The sequence below is a fragment of the Rana temporaria genome, chromosome 3 (genome assembly GCF_905171775.1).
Source record: "Rana temporaria chromosome 3, aRanTem1.1, whole genome shotgun sequence".
NCBI classification, from domain to species: Eukaryota; Metazoa; Chordata; class Amphibia; order Anura; family Ranidae; genus Rana; species Rana temporaria.
Genome location: NC_053491.1, coordinates 409,509,719 through 409,532,337, shown reverse-complemented (window position 1 = coordinate 409,532,337; position 22,619 = coordinate 409,509,719). Strand labels below are relative to the sequence as shown.

Genomic DNA, 22,619 nt, shown 5'->3' with positions numbered 1-22,619 from the left:
AAAAGTGTCAAATGTGGCAGGGGAGGGTGCGAACAAGCAGAGCTTCCCCTTTTGGGTGGAGCCTCACTTTAACTCCAGCTTCATCACCACTTTAGTGTGGGCCAAGCTGTCCCAAACAAAAAAAGGTTCCTTCACCAACAGCTGCATTCAGTGCTGTGTAATCGGTATATGCTGAATCAGCTATTTACCATACAGTGTGCTGTAAGACAGATAATGACCTTGGCCAACAAAAACTGGGGACTGTAGATAGCAGATATCTCCCCTGTGTGGGTTATGGGTGAGCCCCTGGAGAGGTGACATCTGTTCCCTTGTCTGTCCTACACCATGTCAGCCCACACATCTACCAACACTGTGCATGAGCAACTACTACTATACCACCCACTCCGATATTAGTACTACACAACACACTCCATGCAGCACAATACTACACCACACACTCCTCACAGTATACTAGAACTACACCTCTCTCCCTCCATACAGTATACTAGTACTACACCTCTCTCCCTCCATACAGTATACTAGAACTACACCTCTCTCCCTCCATACAGTATACTAGAACTACACCTCTCTCCCTACATAGAGTATACTAGAACTACACCTCTCTCCCTCCATACAGTATACTAGAACTACACCTCTCTCCCTCCATACAGTATACTAGAACTACACCTCTCTCCCTACATAGAGTATACTAGTACTACACCTCTCTCCCTCCATACAGTATACTAGTACTACACCTCTCTCCCTCCATACAGTATACTAGTACTACACCTCTCTCCCTCCATACAGTATACTAGTACTACACCTCTCTCCCACCATACAGTATACTAGAACTACACCTCTCTCTCTCCGTACAGTATACTAGAACTACACCTCTCTCCCTTCATACAGTATACTAGTACTACACCTCTCTCCCTCCATACAGTATACTAGAACTACACCTCTCTCCCTCCATACAGTATACTAGTACTACACCTCTCTCCCTCCATACAGTATACTAGAACTACACCTCTCTCCCTCCATACAGTATACTAGCACTACACCTCTCTCCCTCCATACAGTATACTAGTACTACACCTCTCTCCCTCCATACAGTATACTAGAACTACACCTCTCTCCCTCCACACAGTATACTAGAACTACACCTCTCTCCCTCCATACAGTATACTAGAACTACACCTCTCTCCCTCCACACAGTATACTAGAACTACACCTCTCTCCCTCCACACAGTATACTAGAACTACACCTCTCTCCCTCCATACAGTATACTAGAACTACACCTCTCTCCCTCCACACAGTATACTAGAACTACACCTCTCTCCCTCCACACAGTATACTAGAACTACACCTCTCTCCCTCCGTACAGTACACTAGAACTACACCTCTCTCCCTCCATACAGTACACTAGAACTACACCTCTCTCCCTCCACACAGTATACTAGAACTACACCTCTCTCCCTCCATACAGTATACTAGTACTACACCTCTCTCCCTCCACACAGTATACTAGAACTACACCTCTCTCCCACCATACAGTGTACTAGTACTACACCTCTCTCCCTACATACAGTATACTAGTACTACACCTCTCTCCCTCCTTACAGTATACTAGAACTACACCTCTCTTCCTCCATACAGTATACTAGAACTACACCTCTCTTCCTCCATACAGTATACTAGAACTACACCTCTCTCCCTACATACAGTATACTAGAACTACACCTCTCTCCCTCCACACAGTATACTAGAACTACACCTCTCTCCCACCATACAGTGTACTAGTACTACACCTCTCTCCCTCCATACAGTATACTAGTACTACACCTCTCTCCCACCATACAGTATACTAGAACTACACCTCTCTCTCTCCGTACAGTATACTAGAACTACACCTCTCTCCCTCCATACAGTATACTAGTACTACACCTCTCTCCCTCCATACAGTATACTAGAACTACACCTCTCTCCCTCCATAGAGTATACTAGTACTACACCTCTCTCCCTCCGTACAGTACACTAGAACTACACCTCTCTCCCTCCATACAGTATACTAGTACTACACCTCTCTCCCTCCATACAGTATACTAGAACTACACCTCTCTCCCTCCATAGAGTATACTAGTACTACACCTCTCTCCCTCCGTACAGTACACTAGAACTACACCTCTCTCCCTCCATACAGTATACTAGAACTACACCTCTCTCCCTCCATACAGTATACTAGTACTACACCTCTCTCCCTCCGTACAGTACACTAGAACTACACCTCTCTCCCTCCGTACAGTACACTAGAACTACACCTCTCTCCCTCCATAGAGTATACTAGAACTACACCTCTCTCCCTCCATACAGTATACTAGAACTACACCTCTCTCCCTCCATACAGTATACTAGAACTACACCTCTCTCCCTCCATACAGTATACTAGTACTACACCTCTCTCCCTCCATACAGTATACTAGAACTACACCTCTCTCTCCTTATGGTATACAGTATATTAGTAGCACACGCGCTCCTGGCACGTGATATTAGCATTAGCCCCGGGTTCAAACCAAATGCAGCTCTGCAACTGCACTACTTCTGCACCATTTCAAAGCTGCTGGTCGGTGCAAATTCATGTGCAGATGTCAATATTCATGAAAGTCGCAAAAAAAAAAACAGGAACCTTTTCAAAGTTTGTGCAAGACAGAGTTGCAGCGGCTTATACAATTCCATAGGCAGAAATCAGGTGCAACTTGTCATGCAACTTTGGTCTGTCAAGTCGCACTGGTGTGAAGGGAGCTTACACCTCATTCTCCCCTCGAGGCCCCCATTCATACTTCAGTGTTCTGTCAGCACACACAAACCATACAGCACATGTAACACTTTCAGTGACATTCATTGTTCATGACACCCCAAAACACAGCAACACAACACAATACCAAAACACAGCACAACACAATACCAAAACACAAGAAAAAAACTGCAAGAGGATTAAACGGCCCAAAAGGTACAGGAGATATGGCAGGTTAGTGGTGTGTAGAGGAGCTCATTGAATGTATGGCCACCCTATGTGAGTGTGACCCTCACTCATAGTAAATATATATAATATATACACATTCATACTACACATCACACATACACCCTCCATGCAGGGACCCTGGCACTGCCATCCTCTCTCCATGCAGTATGATGGAGTTCTATAACACACTCATTCCGTGCGGCTGCCCTGGGTACTCTCTGTTAGGAGTCGCTGTGTGATGTCCCCGGCATCCTGCGGTAGATGTGACCTTGCAGGGGTCGGTGTGTGGAGGAGGGGGTGGGGGGTCGGTGTCCGTGTACTCACCGTATAGCGGTCCCGTCACCTCTCAGACTTCCCGCCCGATGTAACAATAAAGGGCGCTAAGCGGGGGGAGGGGAGGACCGAGAGAGCGCCAAAACCTTCCTGTTTAAACAGGCCAGTGATAACCCCGCGGGGAGGAGGACTCCATCCCTCCATATAATATAATATATAATCCTCGCACAGCCGGCCCGGGTAAAATGTACGGGGCCGGTGTAGCATGGAGATCTGTATCCCATGAAGATCGGTAGCTCCGCTATACACAGTGTCATTGTACAGTACACAATTCCCGCCATTACAGGGTCACCACTCACCAGTCCTCCTCAGGACACGACGACCACCATTTACACAATCACAGGGTCACCAGTCCTCTGGAACCACAAGGCCCAGCATGCCCAACAAGCAACAGACGGAACGTTCCTATGGAAATTCCTTGTACATTCAATTACTGGACGAATGTCCTTGGGAATTACTTCATAATGCCTTCATCACTTAATTCTGTACTAACCAGCAGGGAGGTCAGCGGGACCTGTACTAACCAGCAGGGGGTCAGGGGGACCTGTACTAACCAGCAGGGAAGTCAGCGGGACCCGTACTAACCAGAAGGGAAGTCAGCGGGACCTGTACTAACCAGCAGGGAAGTCAGCGGGACCTGTACTAACCAGCAGGGGGTCAGTGGGACCTGTACTAACCAGCAGGGGGTCAGCGGGACCTGTACTAACCAGCAGGGGGTCAGTGGGACCTGTACTAACCAGCAGGGAGGTCAGCGGGACCTGTACTAAACAGCAGGAGGTCAGCGGGACCTGTACTAACCAGCAGGGGGTCAGCGGGACCTGTACTAACCAGCAGGGAAGTCAGCGGGACCTGTACTAACCAGCAGGGAAGTCAGCGGGACCTGTACTAACCAGCAGGGGGTCAGCGGGACCCGCACTAACCAGCAGGGGGTCAGCGGGACCTGTACTAACCAGCAGGGAGGTCAGCGGGACCTGTACTAACCAGCAGGGAGGTCAGCGGGACCTGTACTAACCAGCAGGGAGGTCAGCGGGACCTGCACTAACCAGCAGGGGGTCAGCGGGACCTGTACTAACCAGCAGGGAGGTCAGCGGGACCTGTACTAACCAGCAGGGAGGTCAGCGGGACCTGTACTAACCAGCAGGGAGGTCAGCGGGACCTGTACTAAACAGCAGGGGGTCAGCGGGACCTGTACTAACCAGCAGGGGGTGAGCGGGACCTGTACTAACCAGCAGGGGGTCAGCGGGACCTGTACTAACCAGCCGGCAGTCAGCGGGACCTGTACTAACCAGCAGGGGGTTAGCGGGACCTGTACTAACCAGCAGGGGGTCAGCGGGACCTGTACTAACCAGCCGGCAGTCAGCGGGACCTGTACCAACCAGCAGGGGGTCAGCGGGACCTGTACTAACCAGCAGGGAGGTCAGCGGGACCTGTACTAGCCAGCAGGGAGGTCAGCGGGACCTGTACTAACCAGCAGGGGGTCAGTGGGACCTGTACTAACCAGCAGGGGGTCAGCGGGACCTGTACTAACCAGCAGGGGGTCAGCAGGACCTGTACTAACCAGCAGGGGGTCAGCAGGACCTGTACTAACCAGCAGAAAGAGTGGCAATTGCAATATACGGTTAAGCAATCCAGCAATGTGATAGAAATGAGGACAGGTAACATCTGTTTACACAGCAAACCTTCCAAAAATCTGTGCCTGGAGTCGGCCTTTATCCGTGCCAAGAAGTTGCATAATACCAGGGATAAAACACATGCCTCCTGGTACCTCACAAACTTTTATCACTTTATTTCTGCAGTGAGCCCATTGGTGTGCCCTTTAATTACAGAGTGGCTTAATAAACTGCTGCATTTTATGGGGGGGGGGGGGAACACTTGAAATTTAGAGGGCAATTCAATTGAACAATCATATTTTTTTAATCATTCATAGCCAATTACAGAGTACCATTCTACAAATAGGAAGTAGATCACATAACTTTTTTTTATGGCTGGGATGGTCAGTCCTGTAAAGTGCGTTAAACTTGAGTAATACTCTGCCCCGCCCCGTGTCAGTGGATTTGATTGACAGCAGCAGGAGCCAATGGCTCCTGCTGCTATCAATCTATCCAATGAGGACCAAGACCGCGGCTAGAGCTGCTGGGCTTGTTCTCATCACTGCAAAGATGGGGATTCAGGTAAGTAAAAGGGGGGCTGCTGCACTACAGATGGTTTTTCAACCCCTTTAATAAACTAAAGACGTGGATTTACCCCTCTGCAGTAACTCATTTTACATTTGTTCAGGTATGAATCCAAATAGGAGTTCCTGCTCTGCCATATCATCCTGAAGGTTGAGGCCCCGTACACACGACCGAGTTTCTCGGCAGAATTCAGCCAGAAACTCGTTCGGAGCTGAATTCTGCCGAGAAACACGGCCATGTGTATACTTTCGGCCGAGGAAGCCGACGAGTTCCTCGTCGAGCCAAATAGAGAACATGTTCTCTATTTCCTCGTTGTTCAATGAGTAAAGTTGGCTCGCCGAGATCCTCGGCAGCTTCACACAGAACTCGACGAGCAAAACGATGAGGCAAAGCTCTCATGGCAGTTTTCCTGCCAGGAAAAACGGTCGTGTTCACGGGGGAAAAGCTGCCAAGCAGGTTTCTCGACTTTTCAGGCGGTAAAAAGTCCGCTGGGAAAACCGATCGTGTGTACGAGGCATCATTGTATTCAGGCAGACATGGGTGCAGCAGCTGCCAGAGGAGATTCCACTATCCACATGGTTTCAGAACCTAATCTAGCGGTCTATGCCTCGCATAAGACTTCAATCAGATAACCATGCTCAACACAGATGGGTCCTTGCAATACGTAGCTGTTGGCAAGTCTAAAGGAGAATGTACAATTAGATTGTAACGTGTGTTTGGCCAGCTTCAGATGAGTCATTCACTGAAATACAATCTTTATTCTATTAGGGACGTTTGCCCAGGATTAGACATTATCGGCATAAATTCAGTAATCTACAATCTTTTGATGCTACCATAGATTTAGGAGCAAGTATGAAAATGAATAAAATAGGATTTGCTACTGTATGTGATGAAATTCCAATAATACAACCATGCCAGTTTTTTTAGTTATGATTTTAAAAGAATATAGATATAGCCCATTTTTCTCTGAAACATCTTCAATAAAAATGTAGGCCCCTTTCACACTGGGGTGTTTTTCGATCGTTATTCGAGCGAAGCCTCATCTGCAATCCCAATGTGCTGGTAAAGCACCACTAAGACCCTAACGTTTTAGGGCATTTTTGCAGTGCCTCCGTGTGAAAGGGTAAGGCGTTTTTACAGCGCTTTCAATTAATTTCAATGGAGAGGGGCGTTTTTTTCAGCGCCCAAAAGCTGCTCCAAAGATGCTGCTTGCAGGACTCAGTGTGAGGCCTCGTACACACGACCGAGAAACTCGACGGGCGAAACACATCGTTTTGCTTATCGAGTTCCTTGTGAAGCCGTCGAGGAACTCGACAAGCCAATTTTCTCCATTCCCGTCAAGGAACCAGAGAACTTGCTCTCTTTTTGGCTCGTCGAGTTTCTCGACAGTTTCCTCGCCGAAAGTGTACACACGACCGGTTTCCTCGGCAAAAAAATATCTCCCAGCAAGTTTCTTGCTGGTTTTTGCCGAGGAACTCGGTCGTGTGTACGAGGCCTGAGATGCATGGAGAGCGTTTTATGAGCGTTTTAATATCGCTATTTTTAACGCTAAAACGCTGTAAAAACGCTTCAGTGTGAAAGGGGTCTTAGGGAAAAAAATCATAAAAAATACGGTCTACATAACCAGGGGTATGGCTGCCATAGGCAACACCTTCAATTTCTTTTGTTCACACATATCCAATTGCGGTTTGCAATCTGGAGTCGGTGCAGTTTTGTTCACCGGTTTAGATGCAAATTTTTTCACACCTAAACCAGACCCAAAGGTTTCATATCACCCCACAACCCCATGAAATAGGGCCCAGTGGGACAAGGTTTTCTTCAGTCCTCCTATCTGTGGTGTAGGAGGATCCTAGGCAGACTGTCGTGGAACTACAAGTCCCAGCCTTTACCTGATGTGGCATGCTGGCACCTACACGTCAAACGTTGCTGAACGCCTGCAAAGACCTGTAGTTTAATGATCCTTGTGGAACTACAAAACACTGCACCTCCTTGCCCAACGAGGTGCCACATGGCAAGGCAACACTTCCAACACGGAAAGCCACAGCTGTCACCACCCTTCCGTTTGTGGCCATTGTCTGCAACGTCATACACAGCAACCATGGCACAGAAGGACGGCAACTTCTTGTCTTCACAAACAATGCAGCCATATCCTCAGAATGTAAGCACGGGGTATGGCCGACATAGAATGCACGCTGCTGGGTGGGCAAGTCTATGCTTACTCACTGACAGAAAGTGACGACATTTCCTCACCAAACCCTCCTCCCTTGCTTCATTACACAAAGGAGAAACCGGCTCTTACTGGTTGCCCCATTACTCAGAATCTGCCAAACCCCCACCCTTTCCTTTGCCGCTGAGCTACTGGCTAATAAGTGAATGCTTCTCCCAAGGCCAAGGTCACGTGACTGCCAGACAAAAGAGTCAGGGAAATGACATTCCTAATTCATCATCTCCTGTGTGCACAGCATGGAGTGGTCAGGAAAGGGTGTCCTTCAGACTAGGGAGAAAGTTACCATCATGAACACCGGATAATGGCCTGATCAGTTCACGATTCCACAACGGAGTATCAGGTAATTCTATGCCGGTGAGCATCAGCACACCTCAACAACCCACCATGATGCTTTCCTATAAGCATGCGCACAAGGGAATCTGGATGGTAGAAGGCTAATGTCTATCGTTAGCTTTATCTGCATGCTGCCACATGTCCGAAGATGTTAAAGGTATAAGAAAAGAAAAAAAACACTCCTCAACTTGCAGAATAGACAATTAGCGCAATTCAGAAAATGTACCTCGTGTACTAGAAGTCCACTTTGGACTCAAGAGTTTAAAAATTAACGATGAACTACAAAAACCAGAATGAACTCATACAATAGAATCTGTACACATTAAATAAATTCAGTAAATATCAGAAGCAAGCGATGCCTACAAAAGATTCGTAAAGTTTAGATCGGGACTGGGAAATCCCTATTGTCAGGTCGCCAATACTTCTTAGAAGTTGGCACCTAATTGAGGTTCTCTAATCAAAAAAAATTGAGCTTTGAGTTGGCCAAAAAATAAAAAAACCTGGCGGCTTCTAAATGCCGTAACTGGTCTATGCCTGCTTTAGATCACTGTGACCCAGCTTGCTCTCTAATGATGGGCACCTTCAGTTCTGAAGGTCACCCCCCTGCCAGGAACGGCTGCTCTCCCAGGATAATGCCGCCAACAAGAAGATCTGTACTGCAACTATGTGACACTTGCCAGTCAGATCATGAACACATGGACAACTGCCATCTAAATGCTGAAGGAGCCAAATCCACCAATCCTATTTTAACCCTTGACAGATGGTACAGGATCTACGTCATATCTGGGGTACTCCATTGATAACAATCTACCCACTCACAATTCTGGACCGTGATCCTCAGCCATGAATGTCAATCTCTCTACACAGCTATCAGTTCGGGTGAACTACTAAGCGCACCTAAAGCAAATGTATAACCTTGCAGTGAAAACTGTTTACTGTAAACTTGTTTCCGTTTTAGCAGCTACTTGACACACTATGGTTAAAGTGTAACTGGGGAAATCATACTGCAAACAATAAAAGGGAGGACAGTTCATTGCAGTTAGCAGATAAGTGACTGATCAAGTCTAGCAGTGACAGTTGTCAAAAACAGTCATTGATCAATTCCATTTATTTCTTTTATATTCCTGCAATAAAAGTTATCTGTATCACCCTGGGCACAGGAAAGATAAGGATGTGCTCAAGGTCTTGGACACCAATTTCTACCCCATGTACTGCCAAGAGGTAGGTGATAGCACGTACATGACCACCCTCACTGCCAACTGCCCTATAAATATAAACCCTCCAACACACCCCATTCACTCTGACAGCTGATAATACCCTACTGATTGTATATATGCACAATATACTCAGCCGTGGGTGTAAATCATGCTATTGTTGCGAGATTATCAAACTGCGTATGAGAAAAAGACAAGAATTTTATCTAATCTGTAGTACAAGAACAAAGAAGACTTTCACTACATAGCAACTGATCAGACCATATAAACAACCCACAGCCAGGACATGCAGAACTATGATTCACAGACATGTTACTTTGTGACTCAGTTCGGTCTTCCTAAAGCCATAAGACTTGTGAACGGAAAACTTTCTGCTGCAGTCATTTCCCACTGATGATGTAATGAAGGTTCACTGTGTCTTTTCTACGGATCTTTCTGAAGAAACAGAGCTAATAAAGCAGCCGTTAATGACCAGGAGGTTGGTATGGGTTCCTAAAGTACTCAGTAATTTGAGACTCTCAGACGATCAACACCAACGATCTTTTTAGTCATATGTATAAGGGGGGCACTACCAATACAAGTGGCATTCTTTCCAAAAAACAATTTAATGGTCCCTGCTTCCAAATTAACACCAGAGTAAGAAGCCCCCCCAAACCAGTGGTCGCCAAACTCTGGCCCAGGGGCTTTGCTTGCTTTTATCCAGCCCTTGGGGTGCCATTTTATCCACTGACACCAAAGAAGAACACAATTCCTCCCAAAGACACCAACGACAGGGCACAGTTCCTCCCAATGACACCAAAATGGTGCCCAAAGATGCCAATGATGGGGCACAATTCCACCAAATGACAACGATGGGGTACTATTCTTCCCAATGACACCAACTATGGGGCCCAATGACACCAGTGATGGAGCACAATTCCTCACAATTCCACCAAATGACAACGATGGGGTACGATTCCTCCCAATGACACCAACGATGGGGCCCAATGAGGCCTCGTACACACGGCCGAGGAACTCGACGGGCGAAACACATCGCTTTGCTTGTCGAGTTCCTTGTGAAGCCGCCGAGGATCTCGGCGAGCCAACTTTTCCCATTGCCGTCGGGGAAAAGGAAGACATGCTTTCTTTTTGGCCCGACGAGATCCTCGGCGTTTTCCTTGTTGAAAAGTGTACACACGACCGGTTTCCTCGGCAAAAAAAAAAACCCAGCAAGCTTCTTGCTGGTTTTTGCAGAGAAACTCGGCCGTGTGTACGAGGCCTGACACCAATAATGGGGGATGGATTACGCCCACTGACACTGGCTCATTTTGTACTCCCCATAGACACAATACGCCCCCCCCCCCCAAATCAGAAGAATAGTAAACTGGCCTGTTTACTGAAAGTTTGGAGACCCCTGTGCTAGACAAATACGGAGCAGATTCCCATCCATCTGTTTTTGGTAGATTAGATGTCAGTGGGTGTAATGTGCCACTCTATAAAGGATAACAAAGGGTCTGATTGGGGCCACCTAAAAAGAAGACAAGTGGACCCGATCGGTCGATTACGGGATTAATTGAATTACTTTTGCAGAGCAGCCGTCGGTATCGAATACTATGCCATACTCCTTGGTCTTATTTAAATCGAACGTATCCTTCGCTGTAGAGTATCCCCAAGAAAGTTTTTCTTAAGGGTTCCTCTGTATTAAAAAGCTCAAGACAGGCTGTACCCGAGAAACAATTTGTATATCAAAGAATATATGACCCTGCTAGGGAAATCTGTTCCAGGCTGGAGCAAAACGCCAGCCTGCAATTAATCCCTGCTCAGAAGGCCAGCACGTGTCCATGCACAGGCCACGGTGTCACAGCTGGCAATGTATGCATCAGGAAGGGAAGGATCTGACTCTAGGACAGATTCTTAAATGTACATCGCCACCAGCCATTAGACAGGCTGAAACTTTGACAGACAGGTATACACTAGCAGCCTTGTACATCACAAGCCTACACCCCCATCATCTACTTAGTAACAGCGTCGCAAACTGACCCAGACTCTGAGAACGCTGTACGAGTTTGCGGATAAAACGCTGCAGGAAAAGAATCGTAGAGGACGTTCTAGAAGTCTCAGGATGGCAGTTTAACAAAAAACAGGATTTTAAAAATGGAAAAAAATACGTTGATTAAGCAGATCTCAAAAGATCAGGGTTAGAATATGATCTGTATTAAAGCACATTCTATGGGGGTTATTTACTAACGGCAAATCCACTTTGCACTACAAGTGCACTTGAATTTGCACTGAAAGTGCAGTCGCTGTAGATCCGAGGGGGACATGCAAGGAAAAAAAAAATACATTTTAGCTTGCACATGATTGGATGATAAAATCAGCAGAGCTTCCCCTCATTTCAGATCTACAACGACTGCACTTCCAAGTGCAATTTCAAGTGCACTTTGTAGTGCAAAGTGGATTTGCCTTTCGTAAATAACCCCCTACGTGTTCCTTTTATATAACCTGAAAGCAGAAAAAAAAAAAAAAAGTCTTAGCAGTTAGATGAATCTATAAAACAGATCCTCTCCCTCCCCCCTATAAAAAAACGATCCCTTTCTGACCCACCCTGGATAAAATCTTTAAAAACTGATTCCCCCCCCGTAGATCCCTCTTCCCCTCTAGATAAAATCTGATCCCTTGTCCCCCCCCTTGATAAATCTATAAAAACAGATCCCTTTTCACCAACTAGATACAATCTACAAAAACAGATCCCCCAGATAAAATCTCCCCCCCCTATAAAACACCCCTATATCTATAAAACCCCCAAAAAATAAGGTGTCCCCCTACCCCTAGATAAGTCTTCAAGACAGATCCTTCGTCGTCACCCCCCCCCCCTAGATAAATCTATAAAACAGATCACCCCCCCCCCCAGATAAATCTATAAAACAGATCACACCCCCCCCCCCCCAGATAAATCTATAAAACAGATCATCCCCCCCCCCCAGATAAATCTATAAAACAGATCACCCCCCCCCCAGATAAATCTATAAAACAGATCATCCCCCCCCCCCAGATAAATCTATAAAACAGATCACCCCCCCCTGATGAATTATCCCCATGCAGATCACAGATCACGAGACAGGGGTAGGATATAAAACTACACACCTGGATTGTAAACTGGCCAGTGACGAAAGAATACATCACAAGACTCTCAGCTCACTATACAAAGCCAGAATATAATCAGAGAGAGATTGATTTCAGCCATGTGACTCCTTTAGAAATCAGATTTATAGCCAAAATAAATAAGTGGACTTAAATAAAAAAATAAGGATCCTCCCCCTGGTGTGTGTGATCTTCATGGATTGCTCCTAAGGAGCTGAAATAAATGAGTATGGAATGTGATTGCACCAATCACAGCAAGGGAGTGATCCAAGCTCCATATTATGGGATATCCTACTATAAATGTAGGATAAGAATACAGGTTTGTATTGTCCTGCTGGATGCCATCTATACACAATGTCACATGGTACAGAGAGATCTACAAATCATAGATCAGCCTGGAGATTGGACAGATGGACCATGCTGGGTGTTGTAGTCCCTGATGGTCACATGATGATAGAGATACATATAGATGTATAAATAAAATGCTGGCCTAGGGTGGACTCACCACTGTGGGTCTCTCGGTAGCGTCTCTCGGTGGGTGGGTTGGTCCTGGAGATGCCTGTCTCACAACGTCCTCAGCGCCATATTCACAGCACCGGCCTCGTGTGTGTAATATAAGAGAGCCCAGGGGGCGGGGTCAGCAATCTCGCCCCGCCCAGCCAACAGCGGCCATTCATTCATCCCCCACACCCTCCCTGTAACCACCTCGGCCTCCACCCGTTCCGCCGGTACCCCACGGGGGGGTTGTTGGCGAAATAGACGTTTTTAGTCGGTGGGGAGCCTGGAAACCAAGGGAACGAGCGTGGCGAGGGAGGGGCGCAGATCCCTGGAAATGACAGCTGTATCCCTCGTGTATAGAGATAGAGGAATGTGATTGGACGGGGACAGGGGAGGGGGCGTACGTCACAGATGACGCTAATGGATGGGGAGAGTGCAGAAAGGAAGAAGTGATGGTTTGGAGGGGATCCTTATAATACATTGGGCGAGATTTACTAAAACTGAAGAGCGCAAATTCTAGTGCAGCTCTGTATAGAAACCAATCAGCTTCCAGGTTTTTTGGTTAATCTAAAAAATGTAAAAGTCAGCAGCCTCATGCACACTGGACGTTAACCACTTAAGCCCCGGACCAAAATGCAGCGAAAGGACCTGACCAGGTTTTGCGATTCGGCACTGCGTCGCTTTAACAGACAATTGCGCGGTCGTGCGACGTGGCTCCCAAACAAAATTGGCGTCCTTTTTTCCCCACAAATAGAGCTTTTTTTTGGTGGTATTTGATCACCTCTGCGGTTTTTATTTTTTGCGCTATAAATAAAAATAGAGCGACAATTTTGAAACAAATTCAATATTTTTAACTTTTTGCTATAATAAATATCCCCCAATAATATATAAAAAAAAATGTTTTCCTCAGTTTAGGCCGATACCTATTAATCTACCTATTTTTGGTAAAAAAAATCGCAATAAGCGTTTATCGGTTGGTTTGCGCAACATTTATAGCGTTTACAAAATAGGGCATCGTTTTATTGCATTTTTATAATTTTTTTATTTTTTTTACTACTAATGGCGGCGATCAGCGATTTTTTTCGTGACTGCGACATTATGGCGGACACTTCGGACAATTTTGACACATTTTTGGGACCATTGTCATTTTCACAGCAAAAAATGCATTTAAAATGCATTGTTTACTGTGAAAATGACAGTTGCAGTTTGGGAGTTAACCACTAGGGGCGCTGAAGGGGTTATGTATGACCTAATATGTGTTTACAACTGTAGGGGGGTGTGGCTGTAGGTGTGACAACATCGATTGTGTCCCCCTATAAAAGGGATCACACGATCGATGCAGCGCCACAGTGAAGAACGGGGAAGCTGTGTTTACACACAGCTCTCCCCGTTCTTCAGCTTCGGGGACCGATCGCGGGACTCCAGCGGCGATCGGGTCCCGCGGTCACGGAGCTTCGCGCCCGCGACCCCACGGCTGGGCTTAAAGGGCAACGTACATATACGTTGATGTGCCCAGCCGTGCCATTCTGCCGACGTATATCAGCGTGAAGGGGTCCTTAAGTGGTTAAAATAACGTTATAAAAACGCCAGTAGCTTTGCAGTGAGTTTTTCAACGTTTTTGCAATAGCGTTTATTAGCATTTTTTTTCAATGGATCCAAAAATGCTGCTGAGCAGCGTTTTTGAGCGTTTATTGACTTTTAGCAACGTTTCTCAGCGTTAGAGCGTTTTTACAGCTGAAAAACGTCTCTCAGAACCTACTAGTTTTGGTTTTTTTTTACTGTTCAAAAACGTCACTGCCCAAAACTGCTGATAACAGCCTATGTGTTGTGACAGGAAGTCAGGTAAATCTGGGGGTGTTGTCACAGACGGGAGATACATTTCTGCCTTGATTAGAAAATTCACCAATTACTATCAGGTGTCGGCTGCAGAGGTAGCCAGAAAGGTTTAAGGACGTTGGATAGCGTCAGCTGTTCAGAATGAGGCAATTAAGGCCTCTATAAGTTGTCCAGAGGATTACTACTGAATGCTGCATCCGGAGGCTTTTTGAGTTAAGGAGAGCAGTGAGCGGAGGAAGACTTCTGAAGGTGAAGTGGTTGTTGATCGTTTTGCTGTGTGATAAAAACCAAAAAGACTATTGTTTACTGCTGGAAGACCAGCAGTGTCTGCCCAGCAGTAGGCTGTGCCAGACTCCATAGATAGGTTCCTGTGTTGTGAAGGTAGACGCCCAAGTGGCCAGGGTTTATTTTATGTTTTGTTTATGCTGTTTGGACGCTTGCACTTGTTTCCAGCCAGAGGCGTTGCTAGGGGGGTGCGGGGGGTGCGGTCCGCCCCGGGTGACACCCGCTAGAGGGGTGACACCATCCCTAAAAAAAAAAAAATTTTTTTTTTAGCTGACATGTGGGGGGGGGCGGCTCCCCCCCCCGCGACTGCAGCCATGAGCGCCGCGGAATCGGAGCGCCGAGCGCCGCAGTACAAGAGGAGGGGGGTTGCGGGGTGACACCGCAGCACCATCCATCCCCTCCTCTCACAGCCACGGGCTGTTAGCGGTGGTCGGCACACAGGCACAGCCCCCTCCTCTCTGTTTGTGTGTACAGAGGGGCCGAGGGGACCTTCTGTCCATGTGCCGTGGCGCTGCCTGCGATGATCTGAGGTACTGAATGGGGAGGGGGGTGTTTGCACCTGGGGGGATTTCACTGAAGGGGTGGGAGGGATGTACTAAGGGGGTGGTTGCACTGAGGGGGTTTTCACTAAGGGGGGTTTGCACTGAGGGGGGGTTTTTACTAAGAGGGGGGGTGTTTGCACTGGGGGGTTGCACCGAGGGGGGTTGCACTGAGGGGGGGTTGCACTAAGGGGGGGGTGTCTGCACTGAGGGGGTGTCTGCACTGAAGAGGGGTCTGTGTAACATGCAGGGGTCCAGAGGTGCAGGTGGCTGTGTAATGTAAAAGGGGTGCAGTGATGCAGGGTGCTGTGTAATGTAAAGGGGTGCAGAGGGCTGTGTAGTGTAAAAGGGTCCAGAGGTGCAGGGGGCTATGTGATGTAAAGGGGTGCAGAGGTGCAGGCGGCTGTGTAATGTAAAAGGGGTGCAGTGATGCAGGGTGCTGTGCAATGTAAAAGGTTCCAGAGATGCAGGGTGCTATGAGATGTAAAGGGGTCCAGTGATGCAGGGTGCTGTGTAATGTAAAGGGGTCCAGTGATGCAGGGTGCTGTGTAATGTAAAGGGGTCCAGAGGTGCAGGGTGCTGTGTAATGTAAAGGGGTCCAGAGGTGCAGGGGGCTATGTGATGTAAAGGGGTCCAGTGGTGCAGGGGCTGTGTAATGTAAAGAGGTGCTGTGTAATGTAAAGGGGTCCAGAGGTGCAGGGTGCTGTGTAATGTAAAGGGGTCCAGAGGTGCAGGGTGCTGTGTAATGTAAATGGGTCCAGAGGTGAAGGGGGCTGTGAGATGTAAAGGGGTCCAGTGATGCAGGGTGCTGTGTAATGTAAAGGGGTGCAGTGATGCAGGGTACTGTGTAATTTTAAAGGGGTCCAGTGATGCAGGGTACTGTGTAATTTTAAAGGGGTCCAGTGATGCAGGGGGCTGTGTAATGTAAAGAGGTCCAGAGGTGCAGGGGGCTGTGTAATGTAAAGGGGTCCAGTGATGCAGGGGGCTGTGTAATGTAAAGGGGTGCAGTGATGCAGGGTGCTGTGTAATGTAAAGGGGTCCAGAGGTGCAGTTGTGGAGAGGGGGTACACAGTAGTAACACAAAGATATTGAAGGATACAGAGGTATGCAGGGGGCACAGTGGGGTGTTTTTACATTTTAACGTGGGGGGTGCCAGATATTGGATCCGCCCCGGGTGACAAATGCTCTAGGTACGCCCCTGGCCTATAGGCTCCTGAGATGTGAATTCCGGTTCTGGAGAAAGAGAGGTGGGGGGAGGGGACAAAGAAAAATGGAAAGAAGAAGGCATAGAACGAACAAGAAAGATGGATAGAGAGAGAAAAGGGGAAGAAAGGAGAACAGAGAGCAAACAGTAGGGTAAAAAATATTTGAAAAATGTTATGGGGGGGGGGGGGTGACACCATATTTTACCGCACCAGGTGACACCAACCCTAGTGACGCCACTGTTTCCAGCAATATGGAAGAATAAACCATAACCCTTTTTTTTCAACCACCCTCGGCTGCCTCTCTGTATAGTTCAGTGTGTAGTGAACCCACTCAGGAGGTCCCACACCCCGCTACCGAGCAAACCCCTTACAGTGTGCATGAACACATAGGATAATAGAACAAAAAATCTCCTGCGCTCCGGTGTTTCAATAGACACTGGTGGTGTAGTCCAGTCTTTAGTTTAACTGCTTGCTGACCGCCCACCGTCGTTTTACGGCGGCAAGTCGGCTCCCCTGCGCGAGAGCCCGTAGTATAACATCGGCTCTCGCCCAGGCCACCAGGGGCTCGCCCCCGACTCCCGTGCGCGTGCCCGGCGGGCGGAATCGCCGCCGGGCACCCGCGATTGCTCGTTACAGAGCACACAGCTCCCGGTCCTGTCAGGGGGAGAAATGCTGATCTTCTGTTCATACAATGTATGAATAGAAGATCAGTCATTTCCCCTAGTAAGGCCACCCCCCCTACAGTTAGAACACACCCAGGGAACATACTTAACCCCTTCCCCGCCCCCTAGTGTTAACCCCTTCACTGCCAGTGGCATTTTTATAGTAATCCATTGCATTTTTATAGCACTGATCGCTATAAAAATGCCAATGGTCCCAAAAATGTGTCCGCCATAATGTCGCAGTACTGAAAAAAAAAACCGCTGATCGCCGCCATTACTAGTAAAAAAAAAATATTAATAAAAATACCCCCTATTTTGTAAACGCTATAACTTTTGCGCAAACCAATCAATAAATGCTTATTGCGATTTTTTTACGAAAAATATGTAGAAGAATACGTATCGGCCTAAACTGAGGAAAAAAAATGTTTTTTTATATATTTTTGGGGGATATTTATTATAGCAAAAAGTAAAAAATATAATTTTTTTTCAAAATTGTCGCTCTATTTTTATTTATAGCACAAAAACTAAAAACCGCAGAGGTGATCAAATGCCACCAAAAGAAAGCTCTATTTGTGGGGAAAAAAGGACGCCAATTTTGTTTGGGAGCCACGTCGCACGACTGCGCAATTGTCAGTTAAAGCGACGCAGTGCAGAATCGCAAAAAGTGCTCTGGTCTTTGGGCAGCAATATGGTCCGGGGGTTAGGTGGTTAAGGCAAAGTCTATAGTCTTGCAGCCCTCCTCAGAACATTGGGTGTTCATATAGCTAGAAAGAAAAGAAGGAGGGCGCACTGGCCTTGTGCTTTACCAGTTATAAAAGTTTTATTAAAAGCAATAGTCATGCTCACAAACAAGCTTAGGTACAAGCTTTTCTGACAATCAAGCAGAATCTCTTGGCACCTACAGGTAAGACTTGATGACAAGATGATCGGACGGTACCCCTAACCGCTGAAAGAGAAAGAGTTACCGCTCCAGGTGGATTGTGTTAGGATGATCAGTATGGTCTCAGGAAATCGAGGGTGCTGGCAATGCGCAAGGCAACAAGTAGAAAGAGGAAATATGGACAGCCGCACTCCAAAAAACCTTGATGGTTGTCTTTATTTAAAAAAGGAAGGATGCACTACAAATCACAGCACACGACACAGGGGTAAAACAGCTGACTCGTTTCGCACTATTGGCTAGTGCTTAATCATAGCTGCAAATAGAAAGGGGTGCGTTTCTGGGGCGCACCCCTTTCTTCAGACCACGGACCGCCTAGGCTGTGAAGAAAGGGATGCGCCCCAGAAACGCATCAGCCGTTAGGGGTACAGTCCGATCCTCTTGTCATCAAGTCCTACTTGTAGGTGCCAAAAGATCCAGCTTGATTGTCAGAAAAGCTTGTACCTAAGCTCGTTTTTTGAGTAGGACTATTGCTTTTATTCTATTTTTAATAAAACTTTTATATCTGGTAATGCACTATGCCGGTGCGCCCTCCTTCTTTTCTTTTTCTTTCTGGACACATAGGATAACACTATGGAGAGTTTAATGACTGTAGAAAAAAACATCTACTGCCAAAAACAAGCAGCTGCAAAAATTTCCAAAAACATCCAGTGTGCATGAGGCCTTAAAGGGGTTGTAAAGGTTTGTTTTTTATTTTCTAAATTGGTTCCTTTAAGCTAGTGCATTGTTGGTTCACTTACCTTTTCCTTCGATTTCCCTTCTAAATGTTTTTTTCTTTGTTTTCTTTGTCTGAATTTCTTACTTCCTGTTCCTCCTCAGTAAGCTGTTCTGGCTGATTAACCCCCAGCCAGATGATGGTGGAAAGCTTACTGAGGAGAAACAGGAAGTGAGAAATTCAGACAAAGAAAAAAAACATTTAGAAGGGAAATCGAAGGAAAAGGTAAGTGAACCAACAATGCACTAGCTTAAAGGAACCTATTTAGAAAATAAAAAACAAACCTTTACAACCCCTTTAATATTAGGGCACTTACCTGTCCAGGGAGCCCGCAATTTCAGCACCCCAAGCCAATCGTCCGCCACCATTCCTGGCAAGGGAACCAGGCAGTGAAGCCTTTTGGCTTCTTCCCTGGTTCCCTATGGCGCATGCACGCTGCGCTTTCTAATTGGCCCAGTGGCGGGGGGAAGGAGGAGGGGGGCTGGACTTCTGGGAGATCAGGCCACAGCCCTTTGTCCAGAAGTGGGGAAGGGGACCTGTCATAAACACAAATTTGAGATTCTTATGGTCAGTCAAAATGAGGACAGGCACAGTGGTACTCTCGAGGAGGTGCCTTCACTCTTTCAGAAGAGCTAAAATGATGGCTAATAATTCTTTGTCCCCAATTTCATAATTGCATTCTGCTGGAGACAACTTCAGGATGTGCCAGTACTGGAGCTGTGACAAAAGCGGCCTTGAGGGACTCAAAGGCTTTAATGAAACCCAGGGACCAATCCTGTGGGTTGTCATCTTTCCTGGTCATATCAGTCAGACTCAGGCCCCATACACACGACCGAGTTTCTCGGCAGAATTTAGCCAGAAACTCGATCGGAGCTGAATTCTGCCGAGAAACCCGGCGCGTGTACACTTTCGGCCGAGGAAGCCGACAAGTTTCTCGGCGAGCCAAATAGAGAACATGTTCTCTATTTCCTCGTTGTTCAATGAGGAAACTTGGCTCGCCGAGATCCTCGGCGGCTTCACAAGGAACTTGACGAGCAAAACTATGTGTTTTGCCAGTCGAGTTCCTCGGATGTGTGTACGAGGCCTCAGAGGTTTGACCAGAGAAGAGAAATTATGAATACATTTCTGATAATAATTCACAAAGCCAAGTAAATGTTGTAGAGGACATAGACCTATCGGTCAAGGCCACTGTAAAACTGCAGATAGTTTCTCTGAGTCCATTGAAAGCCGAAAGCAGAAATGACATAACCCAAAAATGTAACCTCTTCACAATGGAATTCACACTTTTCCAACTTGCAATACAAGTTGTTCTCTTTTAACCTCTGTAGCACACGGGAGACGTCCATGTGGTGGTTCTCGTAGGATTTGGAATATATGAGAATATCATTGAGGTAAACCACCACACATTGCTGCAGCATATCTCAAGGGAAATTGTTACTAAATTCCTGAAAAACTGTAGGAGCATTGCAGAGTCCAAAGGGCATTATGAGGTATTCGTAGTGTCCGGTCATAGTATTAAATGCAGTTTTCCATTTGTGGGACTCATTAATCCTCACAAGATTCTATGCCCCTTTAAAATCGAGCTTAGTGAGGACCATTGCTCCCTTGAGGCTGTCAAATTATTCTGTTATCAATGGAATCAGATAAGGGTCTCAGTTCACCACTCTTCTTTTTCACAAAGAAAAAAACAGCACCGGCGGGTGAAGAAAATTTGTGGATGAACCCCTGGGATAGTGAATCCGCAACATACTCCTTCATTACCCTATCCTTCGAGACAGACAGAGAGTAAACCCGGCCATGAGAAGGAATGGCACCAGGTTGAAGGTCGATTGCGCAATCATAAGGCCAATGTGGTGGCAAAATACAGGCCTAACATCACTGAATTCATGAAACTCTTCTGGCAATGAAGAGTAGGAAGATGTGCACATGACTTTAATCACTTTCTAAAAACATGTATTAGTGCATTGTGGCAACCATGACAGAACCTTAGCACTACTCCAATCAAATGAAGAATTGTGCCTCTGTAACCAAGGATAACCAATGACAGCTGGGTAATGGAGGTGAGGAAATGACTTGGAATTGGATTATCTCATGGTGAAGAACCCCTACAGCCATGGTCAACAGAGCAGTTTCATGGGTCACATGGGCAGGCTTTAGAGGTCTCCCTTCAACAGCCTCAATGGCAAGTAGGGAGGCACGAGGCTGCGGCGGTATAGAGTGCTTCAACACAAAGGCACTATCTATGAACCAGCCTGCAGCCCCTAAATTGATTAGTGCCTGGGTATCGATGGAAAACTCAGACCAGGAAATGGTAACCAGAACTAGAGACTTATCCTTCAGGATAGCTGGGGATGCAAAGATGCCACCTAAGGACTGTCCACTACAGGACCTCAGGTGCAGGTGTTTCCCAGATTGGTAGGACAAGACTTCAATAAGTGACCTGTCTGGCCACAGTAAAGGCACAATCTCTTCCTCCTCCTAAAGGCCCTCTCGTCAGCAGAGAGACGTGTGAATCCCAGCTGCATGGGAATGTAAAGCTCAGAGCCAAATGTACAGGAGGCTTCCTCTCAGAGTCTCTCTCAGAGTCTGGAATCAATGAGAATGGCAAACGAGATCAACTCCTCAAGATTCCTAGGTATATCTCGAGCTGCAATCTCATCTTTAATATTATGATAGACGCAATGGAAAAAAGCCACGAGAGCCCCATTGCTCCAACCAACCTCTGCTGCCAGAGTACAGAATTCAATAGCGTAGTCGGCAGCAGTTCTCTTACTCTGTTTAATGGACATGAGGGTTTTGGCAGCAGAGGTGGAGGCGGGAATATCAAATACCCTTTTAAAGGAGGCCACAAATTCAGGGTAATTCTGTACAACAGGTTTTTGTGTTTCCCATAGAGGGTTTGCCCAAGCCAAGGCTTTCCCAGAAAGAAAATAAATAATGAAGCCTACTTTGTTTCTGTCCTAGGGGAATGCCTGGGGCAGTATCTCAGAATATATTTCAACCTGGTTGAGAAACCCTTTGCAGTGAGCTGAATCGTCCCAAAAATGCTGGGAAACAGAGCAGAACCCGTCATACCAATTACATTGGTAGCATTAGAGGCAGCTGCCTGAACAGAGACAAGAGCTGCGGCAGGGATGGCTTGCAACACTTTTTGTACTAGAGCAGCCGTAGTAGGAGGATCTAAATGACCAGTTTGAATCTGCTTGTCCAAGCTGGATAAAACATAACTAGATGAATTGCCTGCATCTTCTGGATTCATGGCCCATGTGTAATGTCAGGATCCATAGACTCGGTGGAGACCGAAAATGCAGTTAAAATCACATCTTATCAAAATAGCAAAAAATAACACAGTTCAAGAATGTAGTCATAAACTGAAGCCAGGGTTTGGATGCCAAAGCGGGTAATCAGATGAGCCGAGGTCAGGAAGCCAGAAGTCAGCATAGTAAGGAGCAAACGCAGGAATTGGTATCGGAAGAGAAGTCAGCCAGGCCAAGTCATACACAGGAACACGCTGGAGATAGATAGACCAGGCAAGGGCACCA

At 46.8% G+C, this 22,619-nt stretch overlaps 1 protein-coding gene across 2 annotated transcripts in view; it reads right to left on the bottom strand.

Moving 5' to 3' along the window:
* Window positions 1-13,207, bottom strand: part of SLC20A1 (solute carrier family 20 member 1) — a 58,019-nt gene extending 44,812 nt beyond the window's left edge. Inside the window, exon 1 of one of the 2 annotated variants that reach the window (XM_040345993.1) lies at window positions 12,906-13,207. The gene's annotated coding sequence lies outside the window, so the exon portion shown is untranslated. Of the gene's footprint in view, window positions 1-3,323; window positions 3,405-12,905 lie in introns of those variants that run through there. The other variant, XM_040345994.1, reaches the window with a different exon arrangement.
* Between the last annotated feature and the right edge of the window lie 9,412 nt (window positions 13,208-22,619).